Here is a 19,802-nt window from a genome sequence, read left to right as displayed (position 1 = left end):
CTCCCCCCTTCGCCGCCCTTCGGCGTTTAATTTATTCGCTTGATACGGATTACAAGGGCCGCATTGTTCTCGAAACGGCTACATTTCACACGTCGGTCGTTCGCGACTACGCCTAGCTCGTACCTCGTGTTACCACTAGCGTTGGGAACTATCGACTGAAAATAGTAGAAAATAGTGAAGTGGTTTGAAAGAGGATAGGAAGGAGATAATTTACGGTTACGGAACGGTTTGATTGTCCATGCAGTACAGATTAGTAATTTTAAGTATTTTTAAATTTGCAAGTGGTAGTTTGAAAAAAAGATTTGAATAATGATCCTAAATATATTTAATCGTATTCTAATATTCAGAAAATAAGGATAACATAATATAAGAAAAGGAAAGAGATAATTGCTGTGATTTATCAAATAATCTAAAATAACAGTTCCGTTTTGAATGATGTACAATTATTTTTATATTTGACTGTACAGAGGAATGGAGTAATAACCTAAATATTTGTATCGTATTTTCTCAAGAAGTTAATAAGGAATATATTATTATTAGGAATATTGTTGTTAATTGAAATTTGAATGAATGAAGTTTTAACATCCAAAAGAATTGAACAAACATCAAGAGACTTAGTTAATAAATTAGAAAGAGTCAATAAAAAGATCCAATAGTTGCCAAGATAACATAAATTCTGTCAAAACTATACATTCGACACATTATTTTTATGATCCTTGCTAGGACGGCAGAGCCAAAACGTTAAAAATCAGTCGAATGAAACTAGTAGATCCGAAAATAGTAACTAAAAGTACACGACTAAACACACGACTGAAAACAGTCGATAGTAAAGGGCAGTCCATTACTAAAAAGTCGATAGTTCACAACACTAGTTACTAACGATACGATATCTTCGCGTTTTTTTTCCTTCTCTTCGGTTTTATGCCTCCAGTGCGGTCGATGTGGAAGAGAAAGAAGAAAAAATGTTGAAAACCGTAGGTGTGTAGCTGTTTATTCATTTCTTTAAATAGCAGCTCGTATGACAATGTTTATATAATATATGTATGTGTATTGCGTATTACTGTAAACGGTTATTAATACATTAGTTTGTCATTAAATTAAAATGCTACACGTTCTACAAATTACAATAATATTGTTAAACGTTTACTGAAATGTTAAACTAGCTTGTTAGGTTATGTAATTCCAAGGTCGGGGCGTAATACTCATATATTTACCATTACATAATCGCATTGCACTTTATTCACCAATGCAGCAGTATTTTAGGAAAATAGTTACCTTTTCACCTATTCCTGTGATCCCAAGGATTCTTCCCGAGTTTTCGGCAACGTTTGGCATGCCGAACTCTTTCACAAACTTCAGAAAATGTTACCGAAGCATCATAGTGAATTGTTACACTTTTAGGTCCCAGAGAGATTGTTTAGGAAACTAAATAAGAGGAAGCTTAACCCACAATAAAAAAAAACTAAAGCAGTTATACCATAAGGAAGTGTTTTGAGACCAATTCTTTATCCAATTTTCAGATACAGGAAATTGAAAACATCACCATAATAAAAGTATTTCCAATTAAAAGGCCAATGAGATGTCCCTCGACTGCTTTTAAATACATCATTGGTAGCAATTATATGAAAAATCGTTAATCAAACTGATGTTCACTCGTGAAAGCAATATTCACTGATACTGATCATCTAGTATTCTATATGATATATTTCGCATTGCAGAGCCAAATATTGTGAGAACCAATGAAGAAAATGCCAAATCAGTGACAACTAACGGGATATCACCTGCTATTGTAAATTTCAACGGGATCCAGATAAAGCAAGTGCAGATACCAGTAGTATGAAAAGCAGAAGTATTATTAAAAAAAGAGTATTTAAAAAACCCATAAGAAAGTCTGGTGCTTTTAAATCCGAAGATCTGGCTGGCCATGCTAAAGAACGTCATTCAATAATTGAATTGTTGAACAAGCTGTGTGTGCTGTGGCCCCATCATGCTGAAACCACGTGTCCTCTAATCCTTCAGGCACAAGAAAGTTTCGAATCATGTCTTGGTATCATTCGGTAGTAACAGTAACTGCAACACCTTGGCCATTTAAAAAAAGGAACCAATGATGTTTTCAGCATGAATACCACACCATACAGTTGTTTTACTGCATCCAATGATGTTTCGTGAATTAATTGAGGATTCTGTGTTCCCCAAAACCCACTGTTCTGCTTATTGACGTGGCCAATGAGAAGAAAATGGGCTTCATCGCTCATTATCAGTTTAGACGAAAATGGAACGATTATTTTCAATAAATATTGTCACTATTTCTGCTCGTTCTTGCGGCGCATTTATCCATAAATCCATAATAAAATTTGGACGTCCACAAAGTATAATGGTTAAAGCGAAACTGAGTTAAATCGTAGCGGGACTTTAGCCCCACCTGTTACAAAGTTCACCTTAAAGCATGAAATAAGGTTACTAAATGATAGCAAAGTGGAATCAATACAGCTACTGGACAACGTACAGGATATCCAAATATTGAAAGAAATCAAACCAGCCGATTTTGTATAGTGTTTAAGTGTTACGTTTAACTTTAACTTAAGTAGTCTAAATTTGTATCTTACTTGTTTATTGATGCAAATTCAACATAATCATAGTAATACATTAATTGGTAAAATAAGATTGTACTGAGCAACTGCTGTACATTCAACAATATTTAACAGTCTTATAAAAATCGTAATTGCTATTTGATAGTTAACTAAATAATTATAATAGGCGAGACCGTAAAACACCCAGCTCGGATCAACATTTAATTACTGTCCAATTATCATTATCTAATTTAATGAAGCGAGAATTTACCAACAAATTATTGTTGCAACAGCTTAAAATATAAGTATGTCAAATGTCTACGTTACCTGCGAACACGCGAATCCAAATGCGACAGTGTCGTTTGTTATACCTGAAACAAATTAAAAAAATAAACATTAATCGGGTGGATCGGCCGCGGCCTGCCGCGATTTACATCGTTTCGGTTGCGGCGGCATCGTTTTCGGTCACTTTTCCGAATGGGAAACTCCACACCGCCGACAGTCTTACGGAACGTTGCCGGTATGAATGAAATGTTCCCTTTCTTTCTTTACTCCGACGCAACGACCAAAATATTCACCCTTCCGCACGCTTTACTACCGAACCCTTGCCGTTGCGCGGCGCCGTTGCCATATCTGCCGCGGGCCCTTACGACCTTCGCCAATAGTTTTTCCATTTGTAGTGCAAGGAAGACGAAACGAATGAATGACAGGTCGATTAGGGCACGTTATGTTGCGATAGTTTGTATCAAATAAGTACTAAATTAGTTTGTTTCATCGGGTTCTCGATATGTCGACTCTATTCTAACTTTTACTAGCTTTGCCTGTTTGTTTTTTGCTTGCTAGCCTTATTTAGGATGCCAGACAAATGTATAGTCTGCCCAGAATAGCAGTCATCTTCATCAAGATATATAATATATGGCCTATTGCAATTTGTAAATTCGTTTCAATACCAGACAATATTTTCCTTCTCATTTTATTCTAGTTAAAAAGACACACAATGCTGTCTGATTGGTTCGAACATGTTAACGAATGAGCCTGTCAAAGCAGTCCGGTAGTCAAACGTATACAAAATTCTTGAAAACAATAGTGCTAATAGGTTATAACTCTAACCTATAAACTGTTGGAGCTGTATAATTAACTGTAGTTTTTAGATGTACTATAATGTTAAATAAATTATATTTGATAACATTTTTGTTCAATTATTTTATTTAGATTAGAATTTTGTTCCATGTCAAAGCCAAACTGGACTAAAACTCACAGTTGATGCGGCAACACTGCGACGTTTTGATGTCACAAATTTAAATGACGTAGGTACAAAATAACTTTGAACAGACTATATATAGTATTGTACCGCAATAAACTAATTTGTTTCATGAAAATGCAGAGACCAATAAATAGTTAGTTAGAATCAAATTACGTTTTTAATCACTAACTTCGAACAGGGACGAGGTTCTTATATTTGTATTACATTTGCATTGAATATTAGTATGGACACTATGACTAAAATTTCTCAAAAAAAAAGAAAAACAATATAATTATGAATTCACCGAAAATAAAGTATCTACATACATACATACATACATACATACATATATATATATATATATATATATATATATATATATATATATATATATATATATACTTTCCATTTGTGTACAAAAAGGTACTTCAAACTAGTGTTAGATTGAAAATTATCAGCTTAGCTATTGAATAGTGGCTCAGAATGTGCCAGTGAGTGAATGCAACTTACTGGATGTGGGGTTATAATTCCAATGCTGACAGTACCAAGTTTGAGTGATGAGAGTGGAAAGAACTAAATATGGGTAAATAATAAATATAGGATAACCATAAAAAATTGTATTGTAGATTATACTGTAAATATTTATTTGCATAGATATGTGTGTAGTTGTTCAGAATATATATGAGCATTTGCCTAAAATGTACGAGGAGAGAATAAATATTACTTTACAGATATAGTATGGAATTTGGGCGAATACGGTAATATAAGAAGTAATACAGTCCTACCAAAATGGTTCGAAAAAGAAGCAAAGCAACGAAGAAAACAAGAACTAAACATATAAAGCTAAATATATTCTCTAATGAAAATAAAATACATTACATACTTGTTCAATTATTAGATGGATAGATTAAGTCTCCAGTGGATACCATAATAGGTTTAGAAAAGAGTTCAATGTAAATATAATAAAATAACTCTAACCTACTAGCCCCTCGATATCACAGCTAAAACATAAAGTTAAATGAGGCAACTTTGCGACGTTTTGACGTCATATATTTGAGAGGGCGTGATTTCACTCCTATTTTGGATATAGAAAATGTTGTATATACGACTAGTGCTGCACTGGCTAAGGACTGCACTGTGGTCTGAAGGACCATCTGTTTTGAAGGGTGTAACGAGTGAGGTATCTAAAAATAGACGTCGGGATAATTTCAACCTGGTTTTGCCCTCAGTGTCGCTTTGTATCGCCATTTTACGTCTTTATTTTTCAAACCTTTTCCCATTTTTTTCTTACATATGCGCCACGAAAAAGCTCTTCCTCCATATTTACACTGTTAATTAATACTCTGACTCTAGAGGATCAAACCATTTGAGTCTGTGTAGTGAAAAGTAGTTAATAGAAAAAAGACAGATGGTGTTCACTAAATATTCTTGAATAAGAATAAGAACAATGTTTAAATTAATAAATTAGTTTTCAATATGTCACTGTTTTTATAAAATAAACAAATTTATTCAAGAAATATGTTCCAAGACTTACAGAAACAGAGGTGAGAAAGCTTCGTTAATATGAAATTATCAATGGGACGTGGGTATTTAGCTGTACCGGCTTGAACTAGACCTTTCCCATCATGAATCATCCACCAGACGCCCGATATGGTAAAATCATCACCATTATTACGTTATTTACGGAAGAAGTTGCGAGGCAATAAGTAAAACCTTAACAAGACTGGGCAATAATACATACAACGGTGATGCCAATTTCTCAAACTCCAGTAAAACATCTGTATTTGATTGTATTTATAGTTTGATTATTGTATATATAAATAAATAATAATAAATATGTTAAGATAATTATTGTTTTAGTTTGAAATATGTTTATGACATTTACTTACGATGATATTCCATCAGTTTTAAGTAAAAAAATCGATCCAGTAGTGCCTGTTGTAGTCCTTGAAGGATGTTACCCATTTATATTCAAGAATATTGTTCTCTTTAATTTGTTAAGTAAAAAATGTTAAAAATAATAATTTTTAAGTGTTCGATAAGTTTAGTAACCAAGATAATGATTTTCAAGAGTCACAATTCTCATGTTAATATCGAAGTGATACAAGTCTTGGATAACAACAGAATAGGACAGAGGCTTAAAAGAACCAAACCATTTGATCTTGTGTGGTGTAGTGTAGTGAGATACTTCTAATAGAATAAATAGCAGTGTTAATACACAAGTATGATAATGGGATATAGTTAGATTTAAGCTATTGTAAAGACAAATTGTAAGTTAGTTACTTAAGAATAACGAAAAGCAAAAATATCGACATTCGATATAGATTATATATGTATTCTAATATAAGGGGTGTGTTCAAAAAGTAACTGAAATTTTGATATTTTCGTTATATATTGCTCCAATTGGCATGATCCTTTTGCCATAGTGTTAGGAAGCATGTCAAGAAAGCATTTATTATATTTAATCTATTTTCAGCCATATTGGATTAGTTTCTGTCGGTAATTGAAAGAACAACAAGTGTTCATTAAATTTTGAAGACACTGAAGGGGTTGGATGCTGGATCGTCCACCTACATCAACAACAAATCTATAACTACTGTTTGGGAACAGTGTATGATTTTTATACAATACGCTTGTGTTGATGTCATAGAAATTCTTCACTAAATCTCGCTACTGTTAAGGATTGTTAAGGACAACCGTTCTAGACTTTGTGGTATTTTCAGAAGCTTACGATTTAATGTTTGAAATCTCTATGGGCTAAGAAATTACAATAAGCCAAAAACATAGACAAAAATATTTGTTGTAATGTTCTTTAAAGATTCTCGAGATTAAAATATCATACCGAGAGTCCATATTTGATAAAGGTGTAACCAGAGTCAAAATATTATAATGGCAATAAAAGGCATTAAAAATTGTACTTAATTTTCAAGTTCAACGCAGTACCTCTTCAATATTGTTCTACTCGCTGAATCTTCCATCCAAAAGGGCGATTCGCCATAGAAGTCTGTGAGGGATTCATCTGCCTTTCATACGATAGACATCTCCGAACTATTGTAATATATGTCTCTGAATTTTGTCCTGATTGTTGCATCTTGAACGAATGACTTCATTCATATTATAATCTTGAAGAAACAAGCTTTTTTGTGTACGGAACTTAGGGAGAATGTCTGTTGGAGAATTGTCTGGACTAGAAGAACAATAATTTACGATATATCCAAAAGCCTACGGATTGATGTTTACAATCTCTATGCGGTTAGAACATTAAATGAAATGAAAAAATATACAGATTAAACATTTGTAGTAACGTTCTTCGAGCATTGTAGTAGTTAAAATACTATGTTGAGAGAGGTCCATTATTCATAAGATAGAGATGGCCCAACCATTGTAATTTCTTTCTAACTTTGTTCTGACTGTCGCATCTTGAACAAATGACTTAATTTCCAATACGATCTCAGAGAGACAAGCTTTCATCTCTGTTTGGAACTTAGGAGGAATGTTAATTGTCTGGACTAGAAGAAGCACCACAGGATATGGTATTTTCAGAAGCTTGTTTAAAGGTTTGCAATAGCTATTGGGTGAAATATAACATGAAACAATTGTAGTAATGTTCCTAAAGCACTGTTGTGATTAAGATATAATACTAAAAATTTTCTATATCACCGAACCGATCCATATTTTCTCCACGAAAAAAAAAACACGGAGATACGAGGATGAAATCGCCGAATCTCGAACCGATCGGCGGACGGCCCGCAGCCCCTGGGCCGCGGTTAAAAATAGCTCGTCGTCGACGTAACCGTGGCAACACCGCACCGGAGGCAGTTGTACGCTGAAGGGCGGCGGTCCCACCGCCGAGGGGCGGCCCGTACGGGATGAATGGGCGCTGTCGCTATGGAGATCGAGTTAGGCAAGGCTGAATTGATTTTCCAGCCAAGGTTGTGGCTGTGGTGGCGGCAGCGGCCGCTGGGTTCGATACTCCGTCCGACGCGTGTGTCAATGGGGCGAGGGCTGGGGTTGGGGAGAGTCGGGAAGGGGGGAGATTTTGGGTTTTTATGAACTTGCCCGACTTACGGTGGCGGTGAAGTTTGTAGTAAAGGTGTGTAGAGCCACCCGAGTAGAAGTATCGCAATGGGAATGTAAAGGATTAGAAATTGTACTTGATTCTCAAGTTCTTCGAATTAGTATTCCAATTATTTCTACTCCATTATTGTTATTTATATTTTGAGTCTTGCCATGGTATGTGAGATATTATCACCAGTTTGAATCAGAATGTTTGATTCAAATAACAACTTGAATCTTGCTTATCTAAGATGATGCGTGTGGAAGAGAGAAAATGTTTCAATCAAGACTAAAATCCATCCCTTTCGAACGTTTATCTGGCCAGTATGGTTCCGAGGCTTGGACACTATTACAGTCTTGAGCTCTTTCAAATGCGAAGTTTAATGTAAATTTTACATGTTTATCTTTCAGATGATCATATTAGAACTGGGGAGATAGGTTTAAGATGCGACCACCAGTAAACGATTAAAGAACAAATTCAGGGATGAAGATTACAGTGGAGAGGTCTATCGAATGAAAAGTGAACGAATTCCTGCAGACTTTGGTTGGAAGATACAGCGAACAACTCCGAAAAGACATGGATCAAAATAATTGAAAATGAAAATCAAATAGGCCGAGGTCAAAGCAACTCTGGCAAGATTTTTGTTGTAATTATTTGATTGTTACTGTTCGTTAAGAACAACGACTAACCAACGATATGCCTTCAATATCTAGGGCATCCTCTAAGTCGCTAGTGTAATAATTATTATGTATTAATACTCCTATTTTTTTATTAAATGCACCTTGCTACACTACACTACACAAGATCAATGGTTTGATTCTTTTGAATCTGTGTCCTGTTCTAGTATTATACAAGAGTTGCATTACTTCAATATTGGCATGATAATGCAATATGTCCCCATATCTCCTTGCAATTCTTTGATTTTCTGAGTAATCGGTCCTATATAATCTCCAATATAATTTGACCCATTGTTAAATTTCGTAGGTTTGATTTGTTATGTACTGATAATTACATATATATATATATATATATATATATATATATATATATATATATATATATATATATATATATATATATATATATATATATAATTTATTGTTATTGGTGCTTGTGCGGTTAATCGTTAATTTTTATTTTCCAGGTTTGGGTTCGATTATTTATATTGTCACTGTACATTTAATAATTTACATAATGCCCCTTAATCAAATAAATAACTTAACCTAACATTTCTCAGATTGTTAATACAACCATTGATATTTATCTGTAAGCGAAATCATTGTTATTTATTAGACAGCATAAAAAATCAAGTGCCCAATACTGAAACTAAAGGAGATAATAGAATAAAACCGCACAGAAACAAGTGTCGTAAACCTCAACGTCCGTTCCGTGATCGTTGCACATTCATACAAATAAATCACAGACCACGCTGTTTCATAACTGAAATCACACTCAACTTACGACTAGTCTTCAATATATTGTTAATTATTAGGTGTTTGCATCTTTGTGATCAGTTTTCTCATTAAAAGGGCATTTATTGAGAAAAATGGACATAATATATGTTGAAGAACGAAAAGAACGATGTTGGTTTGGTTATAATCCATATCGTGGATCAATTTTTGCAGCTCTTCGGCATTTGAATATGAAAATTAATGCTAGCCAAACTAAGCTGCATCGATCTGAGCAAGTGGTAATCAAATGGCGCTATGTCTGGCGGGTAAGGTAAGCTGCAACAGTGCATATTACCGAAATTTTGCTTCCTGTCTTCCAGGTTTGCTGTACAACAGTATATATTCGTATCAGATATTCGCCAATGTTGGTCTTTTTTGTAACAATACGTTATTTAATTTGTTCAGTTGATGTTGACAATAAGTTAATAGTTCGTAATGTTAATAGCATAGCAACGTTTTATGCCTACTCAATATTACACTTTGGTGTCGATATGGGTCGCAGTAGCAATTATACCAGGAAGCGTGAGACTGTGATTGAATGGTTCGAAGTAGGATTTACAGCCATTTTATCTCTTCTTGGGCCTTTCCCATTCTATATAAACTTCTGGTAACAGTTGACTAATCACTTGCTAAGCTGTCCGAGAGTTTTTTAAAAGTTTTAGCTGAATATTCGTCTAATAAGTATTACAATCAATTGTCTTTGAACTTTATAGTAAGTTATTCAAATAGCAATTCATGATTGAATGCTGTGAGGGTAAGCAAAAATGATTTACGAAGTTTTCAGGTTTTATATATAAGTGGACTAAGGATCAACACTGGTTTAAAGAACAATGGCGTCTAAAGAACTTTCGCATCTAATTAGACGAACATTTTGTACAAAACTTTAGTAAACCAAAAATTGTATTTTACTACAACTGCATATAATAGTGGACCTAAAAAGAAACCAAAAGAAAACATTGGTTCTGATATTCGTAAATTAAGAAAAAGAGCGTTGCAAATCGTTCAAAGATATATGGCTATGTTTTTGGGCAATGGGAAAATGCCTAACTGGCATAGCTAATGTGATACAAGCTTGATTTCCTGATGAGTCTTAAAGTCCACTTTTTGAGGTTCTTGAACAACCATCTTGACTTTTTTTTTAATTAGAACCATACCAGGGATGAAAAAATATCGCACCATTCTAGATTTCTTCTTTATATTCCGTACAAATTTGACTAGAATGCTTTACCTACCCATTTAAATTAAATCCACGCCATAATTCATGCTGTATTAAAGATGCAGTTACAGGATGTACACCATATAATAAATAAAAGTATAAATTCACCGTTTATCAGTATTTTAGACAGACCGTCTTTATTATCGAGCCTTATCCGTTATCTAACAACAAACAATACGTCAGACCTAATGATATACACGATTGATGCACGAAATAATAGCAGCGTTCCGAATTGTGTGTGTATTTGTTCTCAGGGACGTTAGAAAAAATAAAAGCTTTGTTCGTATGGCCAGAGATCGTTAAACCCGTTCGTTGATATCGCTTTTTTATCTATGGCGACCAAGAAAGGGGATTTATTCCGACACTCATCATGATTTGTTCCCTAGTAACAATCCCTAATACTGTCTCAATTATTATGGATGAAACATGTTCATTTAGTGCATATTCCTTTATTGTTTGTCAAAATATCTATTGCAACTACACTATTTCAATCAATTTAGTGTCTGGAACTTTTTATTTCGACGATATTTGTATTAAAATAAGTTAGAACTATTATTTATTTCGTTAATTGTACCAAAACAGACCGGGTATGGCATTTGGGATTAATCTAGCATTTTGGGAGTCTCGCCATGACGGGGCATTCTCAACACTTTAACCTATTTCGATTGGAGATCTCCAGCGCAGTATCTTGGGACCCCTCCTATAACTGTTCTACTGCTCATAATCCAACAACAAAGAAAACAGTACTTGGAACATTTGCTGATGACATAGTTATCATGGCAAATATATATTTGCCTAAGCAGTACCTACAAATAGACTAGAGACTGGAACAAACAGCCTAATAGCTCCAAATCAGTCCATGTTAATTTCGCGTTGCGGCGAAATAACAAAAAAACAATTGTATCACTTGACGGATGCCCGAATCTTCAAACAGAATCGGCTAAATACCTCGGAATATATCTCGATGGTGACTAGAAACATCATGTTAGACAAAAAATAGAGCAGATTATACACAAACTCGAGCAGTGTACTGGTTAGTCGGATGATACTCTCAACTTCACCTAAAATCAAAGAGATTGGTTTTTCAATCAACCATAAAGCCAATTTGGGTCAATGGGGTTGCACTAAGACATCAAACCAACTAGTAATCCAACGTGTCCAAAACAAAGTTTTACTATTAATTAGCAATGCCTATCGCTACGTAACCAACGTAACAACAAATAGATACACGAAGTGATCCAATATTTCACCTTAAAACTACTGGACAACAAGCAGGAAATCAGAAGATTGAAGCGAACCAAACTACACGAAGTTGTTTAGTGTATAAGTGTATTCTTAACTTTAGTACTTGCCTTGTATTAATACAAGTACAACAGAACACTAATAATAAATTAATTTGTAAATTAAAATTATACTAATATCTAAAGTAATATATAATTAGTAAAAAATTGATATTCATTTAATTAAGAGATATTTTATATATATCTATGTAGATGAGGAAGCAAGCAATAACAATAATATTTTCTCAAAATAATTATACTTTTTCTTTATTATGTTATGTTAAAAGACTTTAGCATTCATTTTAGCTTAATTTCTATGCTCCTGACTGTCTTGGTTTTTGATACAAGCATCAAACTGTTGTAGACAGGAAGATATATATTATATACACTAATATATAGTTTACTGATTTGTTTTCCTTTGAGCATAAAATGATGTTTGAAATACAAATATTTTCAACGCAAGACGAAGTTCGAACGTGTGTCCTACACGTGTTGATTGCAGGTCATTCGAGCACATGACTTGTATAGTGTGGAAAATTGTTTAAAAAAATATTAAAAATCGTGGACATATCACAGGCGACTCAGCGCCTCGACGCCAAAACATAATTTTAAAGACGGTTATTATATGTATCTGAGGATATGAAGAGATTTATTACGAACTTCCGTAAATGGTGATGACTTCTCACAGTCGAACAAACTGAGCAAAAAACGTACAGCAGGCGTAAGCTACTGCTGAAACAACGCTGAACATCATGTTGATCGTATCAAAAATGAAACGAAGAAGTGTCAGAAGATTCTCTTAAGTTTGGAATGGTTTTTTGGCACGGATATTTTCCAGATTTTGCTCCATGTGACTATTTATCTTTCCTATCAATGCGGCACACCTTAGTAGATAAAGAGCTCAAAACACTGGAAAATATATTTAAATTTATGCATGGTTTTATCCTCTGAGTACAGTATCTATAGTAGTATATACTTTATGTAATCACGATAGGACAGGATCATAGAAAACAATGGGTAATACTTCCAAGACTAACTTACATTATGTATTAAAAATAAATTTACTGAAAAATACGCAAAAATTCATCCACCCAATATATTGTCGACAATAAAAGCCTCTGTGGTATGAGGCTCCGTTAATAATAACAGAAAATGCAGGAATGGATGGAATTTCTTTTTATCTAAACAAATAGATAGTAAAATATATGTGTGTATATGTAAAAGTAAAATAATACTTGAAATATTATCAGATGTCATATATATAACAAATTAGCAGGAAAAAATTTAAAATATATACCTCTTAAGGACTATATTTTGTTATTAATATGCTAGATGATGCTAAATCAAATATATAAAATCGAGATAAATATCAAAATTCTTAATTATCTTGTATTATCAATTGTCATAAATCTGTTTTATAATAATAAATAGCCTACCTAGAAATAGTACTACACGATAACATTCTAACGTATTATATAACTATTGTTCATTTATTGTACGTAATATGTTTATCTGAATGTTATGAAATAAAGGAGTTTTTTTATTTCAGACATTTAAATTATCATTTATTTTATCAAGTATTTAATTAAGATTACTTAATGATATACTGGTATAATTATTAGTAGATGTTAGATGCTTGCATGTATTCTTAGTGATATTTGTGTGGTAGCCGTTCTTTTTGGATCTTTTTCAATGCATGTAAATGCCTGGAAACAGTTGGTTCATCAACTAATAAGCTGTGGAAAGTTCTATGAAGATTGAAGTGAATGAAATCACATGAACTTGTATAAAATATATACAATACTATAAAAGAAGGGTCAGTAATATGTCAAGTCAATCTTGTAACAGTACCTACCAAAAAGCATATATATGGAAATAATAATAAAAATATACCAAGCCAAATTAACATCTTAGTTTGATGGGACTTAAGAAAGATAATGACACATGATAAACCTGCGAAAAAATACAAGAACATGAGAAGTTCCTGAACATATTGGGGCTACCAAAGACGAGTGTTAAAATAAAACCAGATAACAGGATTTGGTTATCCCAGCAATTATATGTTATATTACGAGTTTAAAAAATCGATGAATCTGCCAAGCTCATCGCGCTCAGTGCAAAGAAAACAAACTTGAAGTATAGATTATTTTAAGATAAATAAGACAAACAAGACATGTGATTGTTGTAAAAAAATATGTAATCCATAGTTACATTTATATAATAAAAGCTTTATTTGTTTAGTAATCCCTGTAATGTTCTGAGAAAATGTTGCCCCCTGGTTTTAATATATTATGGCATATATTTTTCACCCACTTTTACTTACTGCAGATAATAACTGCACGTATTTAAAATACCTTACATTTAAGAAAATTCTGAATGTGAGGATTTCCCTTCCACAGAATCAACTACGATTTTATAGTTATTAGGCATTATAAAGATATATGTAACAGGTCAATTGAAAAGTCCCGGGCCTACCAAAGTAAAATACATTGTTTTGGCAAAATTATGATTTTTTTATTCAACATAATTCAAGGGTGATACACTGATTATAACGACCCTCCAACTTTTCGATAATATTTTTGTAGTACGATTTGTCCTTTGCTTCAAAATAGGCCACAGTTTCGGCGATCACCTATTCATTCGTCGCAAATTTTTTTCCCAGAGAACATTATCTTGAGATCTGAGAACTGGAAATAGTCGGTGGGGGCTAGATCTGAAGAATACGGTTGACAAGGAAGCAATTCGGGGTGCAATTCATGGATTTTTGACACAGTGCATTGTCTTTTTCTTCAAATGCGGCCGTTTTTAGGCGATTTGATCCTTCAAACGGTCCAATAACGTTATGTAATAGTCGCTGTTGATGGTCCTTCCTTTATCAAGGTAGACAATCAGAATTATTCTATGCGCATCCCAAAATAAAGAGACCATAACCTTGCCAGCCGACTGTTGCATTTTCCCACGCTTTGGAGCGGGTTCATCGTGTTCAGTCCACTCGAGTAACTGTCGATTAGACTTCGGAATGAAATGATGACGCCATGTTTCATCCATTGTCACATATCGACGGAGAAATACGGGTTTATTACGCTTGATCCTCCTCAAGCACTACTCCGAATCATCAACTCGTCGTGTTTTCGTCGGTAACAACCTCTTTTGGGCGTCCACTGCATTCACCGTCTTCGGTGCTTATTTCACCAGGCGAAAATCGTTTTTATCCATTTTTTCACAATAACAAAAGTTGCTTCACTCAAAACGCTATAGTTCACAAACTAATGATCCGACAGCTGTCAAGTTTATACACGCATCTTTTGAGGTTTAGGGCTAACCAAAAAACATATGAATTTAATTCTAGTATCGCCATCTATGTGTCAGGCCGGGGACATTTTAATCGACCTGTTATACAGTCGAACATAGAACCTCCTTTTTTCTTGAAATCAGAAGAATTATTGAAAAAGTGAAGGGATTTTTACTTTTATTATCGATTGCTTTTTAGAATGCCAGTGTCAACTGTCAAATTTCAATGATCTGCGCATGCTCGATGGCCTGGCGAGACTAGAAACGACAACACCACGCGATATTACGTAACCATCGTTCGGGTATTATAAAATTTAACGAGTTATAGTTCCTAAACTAGGCATACTAATGAAAACTAAAGTACCTTTCTGAGAAATCTCGAGTCGTACCTGTTGCACCGTTCATTCACCAAATCGGTTCGGTATTATCCGATTTTATCCACTCGACGTAACGTAGCAACAAACGCACTCGCATACACACACACACACGAAACACTCGAGTCGGTTATCGATGTAGGAAAAAAACTATTACAGAAAATAACAACAATGAGAAAAAATTACGGCAGATATCGTAAACACACACACATACACACGCTGGCTGGCCGTTGCCGGAGATAGAACTTGGACGAACCGGGTGATACGAGATGGTTTATCAGCTGGTGGCGCTGATATAAATAAACCGACTGTTTTCAATGTCTAAATTTCGGTTGTTTGACTTTAGATAGCGCTAATACGGAACCCACCACGATCGTTACGATTGAATGAAACGTCGTGTCGTCATACGTTCGTCGATTGTGTTTTTTTTTCTCGTTTCTAGGTAAATATTTGCTTAGGAATTCGTAGACAAACCGACAACACTGCACGTAATTAATTGGGCTATTGTTTTCTATGCCTGTTGTTTTTTTCGTAATTTATAACACATTTTTACATAGCACCCTAGATTAGCACTTTTATCTTAAGATACAAATAACAAGAATAATATATATTAAGTCCTACGTCCTCTTTTCAAACTTTCTGGCTATATTTCTGTTGATTTTGCCATATTTCAGCACTTGTTCAGAATTTTGAAACCGTGTGCCAGCTAAGCCATACTGGATCGGTTTAGAAAGTGGTAATAAGAAAATTAACTCTTTCAATTAACGTCCGTAGGCATCTGTAGTAACAGTACCGTTCAGTTGTAGCAGTTCATTCTACACCATACCTTGGCATCATACTGTATGCATAGCAAGAGCTTATAGCATTAAAATTTCGCTTCGGTATCGATGTGGACGGCTTTCTTGGATTAACCACGAACTTTGTTCTTGAGATAGTAGTAGTAAATCCACTTTTGATCGCTAGTTACAGTGCCTCACAGAAATCTTTTATTTTCGTCTACGAAACAATAACATAAGTTACAGCATGGAAAGGCGTCTCTCCTTTCTGTGACTTCCCCCTCATGTTGGTATCATTGGTAATGGCGAGCGGATATTCTGGCAGGCTGTCAGGAAAGTTATTTTCTGAACGGTACTCTTTTTTTTCAATCAATGACCTTAATACTCATGCTGTTAACAGCCACAAAAAGCAAAATCAGCTTGATTGGTATGAGGGAAGAAAATAAATTGTGGGAGATAAAGAAAACCACCTATTGCTCTTGGGAGCTCATCCTAAGGTTGGAAAATTTTCTCGTCTCAACCGTGAACGCCCTTGTATCTGTTCAGTAAGTAATATAAGACTCACTGTAAAAGACTTGTTGGTACGCCTCGTATAGACAAAAGACTAACCTTAGTAGTAGACTTGAGCATTTGAAAAATATACAAATTCTAGTATCTATACATCTATAGACCTATAACACTTACAAAAATCCTATGCCTCATGTGCCTATCCATCATGTGCCATTGTTTATATTTTATACTCATGTAGTTATTTTATTTTATATTTATTTCGTTAGTTTCACGATTGTTTATATAATTTTTAACATTAAATACTGTTATACCTGTAGTAAAAACTTATACAGAAGAAATTTTTATAAAAGAGTTTAAGGTTTGTTGTAATACTTTGTTTATATTAATTGTTCATAATTACTTTATATTAATTGTTCATAATCATAATTACCCTTGCATATAACAGGATGTATCTTTCTATATTTACTTTAAAATACTATTTAATTTTAAGACAATAAGTGACTAATAAGGTTGTTGAATAGCGATATAAAACGACATGGATTCCAAATAAACCAAATTCCTATCTGAAGACGTTGAACTTCGAACTAAGTAATGAACGTAATAACGAAAATACAATTTGGGGGGTGTTATGTTAGATCAAAACCATCGAAATTAATACTTAGGCTACGTTGTTTAATACTGGCTTAAATTAATAATTCGTATTTTCCAATAGATATCGTTGATCAAAGGATATTTAAGCACTTAATACTTAAAATATAGTTATTCCAAAAATCTAAAAACAACATTGCTTGAGTCCTTGTTGATATTGGAAGTGTTTCTCTCTTTTCAAGTAGTGTATTTTGTTGCCTTTAACATTACATTTGTTGTATTTCTTGTAATTCCCCATAATCATTCATTGTTTCATTACTAAATATTATCTGTAATATTATCTGTTATGTCCGATTTATTTGTTGTTTTGTCTCGTAGGTATGTTATTCTCTTTTAGTGCAGCGAGTTATTTCTCCATTATTATTACTCCAGAGTCTATCTCTAAGTTCACTTTTGCACCTGACACTTTTATTTTGTTACTATTTTGTTATCCGTATTACAACAGGTTATGTACAAGTCAGCTTTAGCTTCCCTGAAATTGTTACTTGAGCAAGCGTTTTCAACAAGGCACTAAATAAGATGTGGAAGCCCGATCTATTGTAGATATTTCGTTATATATTGTTGTACTATATAAAATGAAAGAGACTCCACAAAGGTTCTTGATTAAGACAATTCCGAATGGGATTGAAATAAATTTGTAAGAATTCGGTCAAGTGGTTTTCGAGTTTTAGCAAGACTAACGACTATGACTAAAGGTTATTATGAAATGAAAATTAAAATACGTTATATAGATATTAATAGACCAATTTAATACTAGGGCAATACGCAACTCTTTTATAGTCTTTCACGTCACAATTCCAAATAATTCGTTCGGAATCAATCGTTTCCGATCCGGAGCAGAATTAAATTTACTACCGATGATATCAACAGTTTTACGTTTTTTCTTTCCGACGGAGACGCTTTACATCTTCGATTTCCGCGGCTAAACGATAAATTAATTCGATAATTCCCGGCAACGAACATCAAAGGCAGACGTGGAGCGAGATCAACTTTTTTTTCGGACATGTGGTCACGTACAGATCGCGGGGCGGGGAAGGGGGTCAGGAGGAGGAGAAGGGGAGGCGAGAAAGAGCAACGTTTGACTGCCCGACGTGCCGGTTGTTCCACGTCGGGGATTTATATCCGAATTGTTTTCGTTTCGTCTGTCCGCCTTTCGATGCCGCGATGATATTCGGGAGGCGGCGACGGTGCCGCCGCCGCCGCCATCGTCGGAATGTAGAATTCGTAAGCCGGGAGGGAAAGCCGGGATTTGGCTTCGCCACCGCATCACATAAACGGACTCTGAAATCGAAATGTTCGGTTGCTCTACCCTTTTATATTTTAGCAGTTTTTTTTTCGTTTATAGCCCGGATTGGTAGATCGCCGCTCAACCATTTGGCTTTAGAAAAGTTCGGGTAAATCCATTAGTATACGGTAACAGCAAACTTAGCATTTAGTTTTGAAAAGCTCTTTGTATGACACTGGTCAACAATAGAGACTCATTTTAATCACCTTGCTATTAAATCTAAACATCTTTCCTAAAATCCTAAACAGACTTTCTCGGAAACCACATCTCAACGACGAAGAACCGTTAAAACAAGGACTTATAGATGATGAGATGGCGTGGAGCTAAGTAGAACACCTTTCTTAAAATGTACCAATACATCATATTATCGAAGCTCGACTAAGGTTGTCCAGTTTTTGTCAATGTCAATACTGCCTCCACCAACCTTCATTCCATAGAACTTGTTCAAAACACAGCAATACGCACTTTTTAGGTGCATTCATATTTTCCCCATCCATCAGCCTCTGTAAATTTTCTACTACAATATCACTAAACACTACTAAACCATTTCAGTTTGCGATAAGATCATCTTAATTATTCGCTTTACAACTTCCCATTACATTTACTCTACGAACTTCCCAGCCTGGACATTTCCAAAACTGTCTATCGATACATCCTTACATATATACTGCAAGAAATATTATTGTTCTACCCCTAAAAGAAATTTCCGGCTAAACTTTCGTCAAAATTAGGTCAAATATTCCTAGAACAAAAATGTAACCAGGAATATTTGCGAAATAATTAAATGGGCATCGAATCGATCTTTTCCATCGAATATAAACTTAGGAATGATCAATAGAAAATTGAAGAAATGATGCCCATCAAGCTCAGTATTCAGTACTGCTGTGAGAATAGTGACAAAGCAAATGAAAGACACTGGACTTTTGTAGGTTATCAAGATGTTTAATGAATTGCCTACCGCAATTTGTAAATTCGTTTTAGAATCAGACAATATTATCCTTCTCATGTTATTCTAGTTAAAAAGAGACACAATGATGTTTGATTAGTTCAAACGCGTAAACGAATGAGCCTGTCAAAGTCGTCCGGTTGTCAGACTCGGTT

The 19,802-nt window shown here is 34.4% G+C and overlaps 1 protein-coding gene across 3 annotated transcripts in view; it reads right to left on the bottom strand.

Annotated features, from left to right (window-relative positions):
- Positions 1-19,802, bottom strand: part of Atx-1 (Ataxin 1) — a 280,299-nt gene that overhangs the window by 124,057 nt on the left and 136,440 nt on the right. The window contains exon 3 of one of the 3 annotated variants that reach the window (XM_076415944.1): positions 2,898-2,941. The exons of 1 other annotated variant lie outside the window; for it this stretch is intronic. The gene's annotated coding sequence lies outside the window, so the exon portion shown is untranslated. Of the gene's footprint in view, positions 1-2,897; positions 2,942-15,472; positions 15,549-19,802 lie in introns of those variants that run through there. One more of the 3 variants, XM_076415946.1, reaches the window with a different exon arrangement.

This window comes from Rhynchophorus ferrugineus, unplaced genomic scaffold (genome assembly GCF_030347505.1).
Source record: "Rhynchophorus ferrugineus isolate W39M unplaced genomic scaffold, kcgeb_rfMv2 rfM10, whole genome shotgun sequence".
NCBI classification, from domain to species: Eukaryota; Metazoa; Arthropoda; class Insecta; order Coleoptera; family Curculionidae; genus Rhynchophorus; species Rhynchophorus ferrugineus.
The sequence above is the reverse complement of the archived record's forward strand: the minus strand, read 5'-3'. Positions and strand labels throughout refer to the sequence as shown.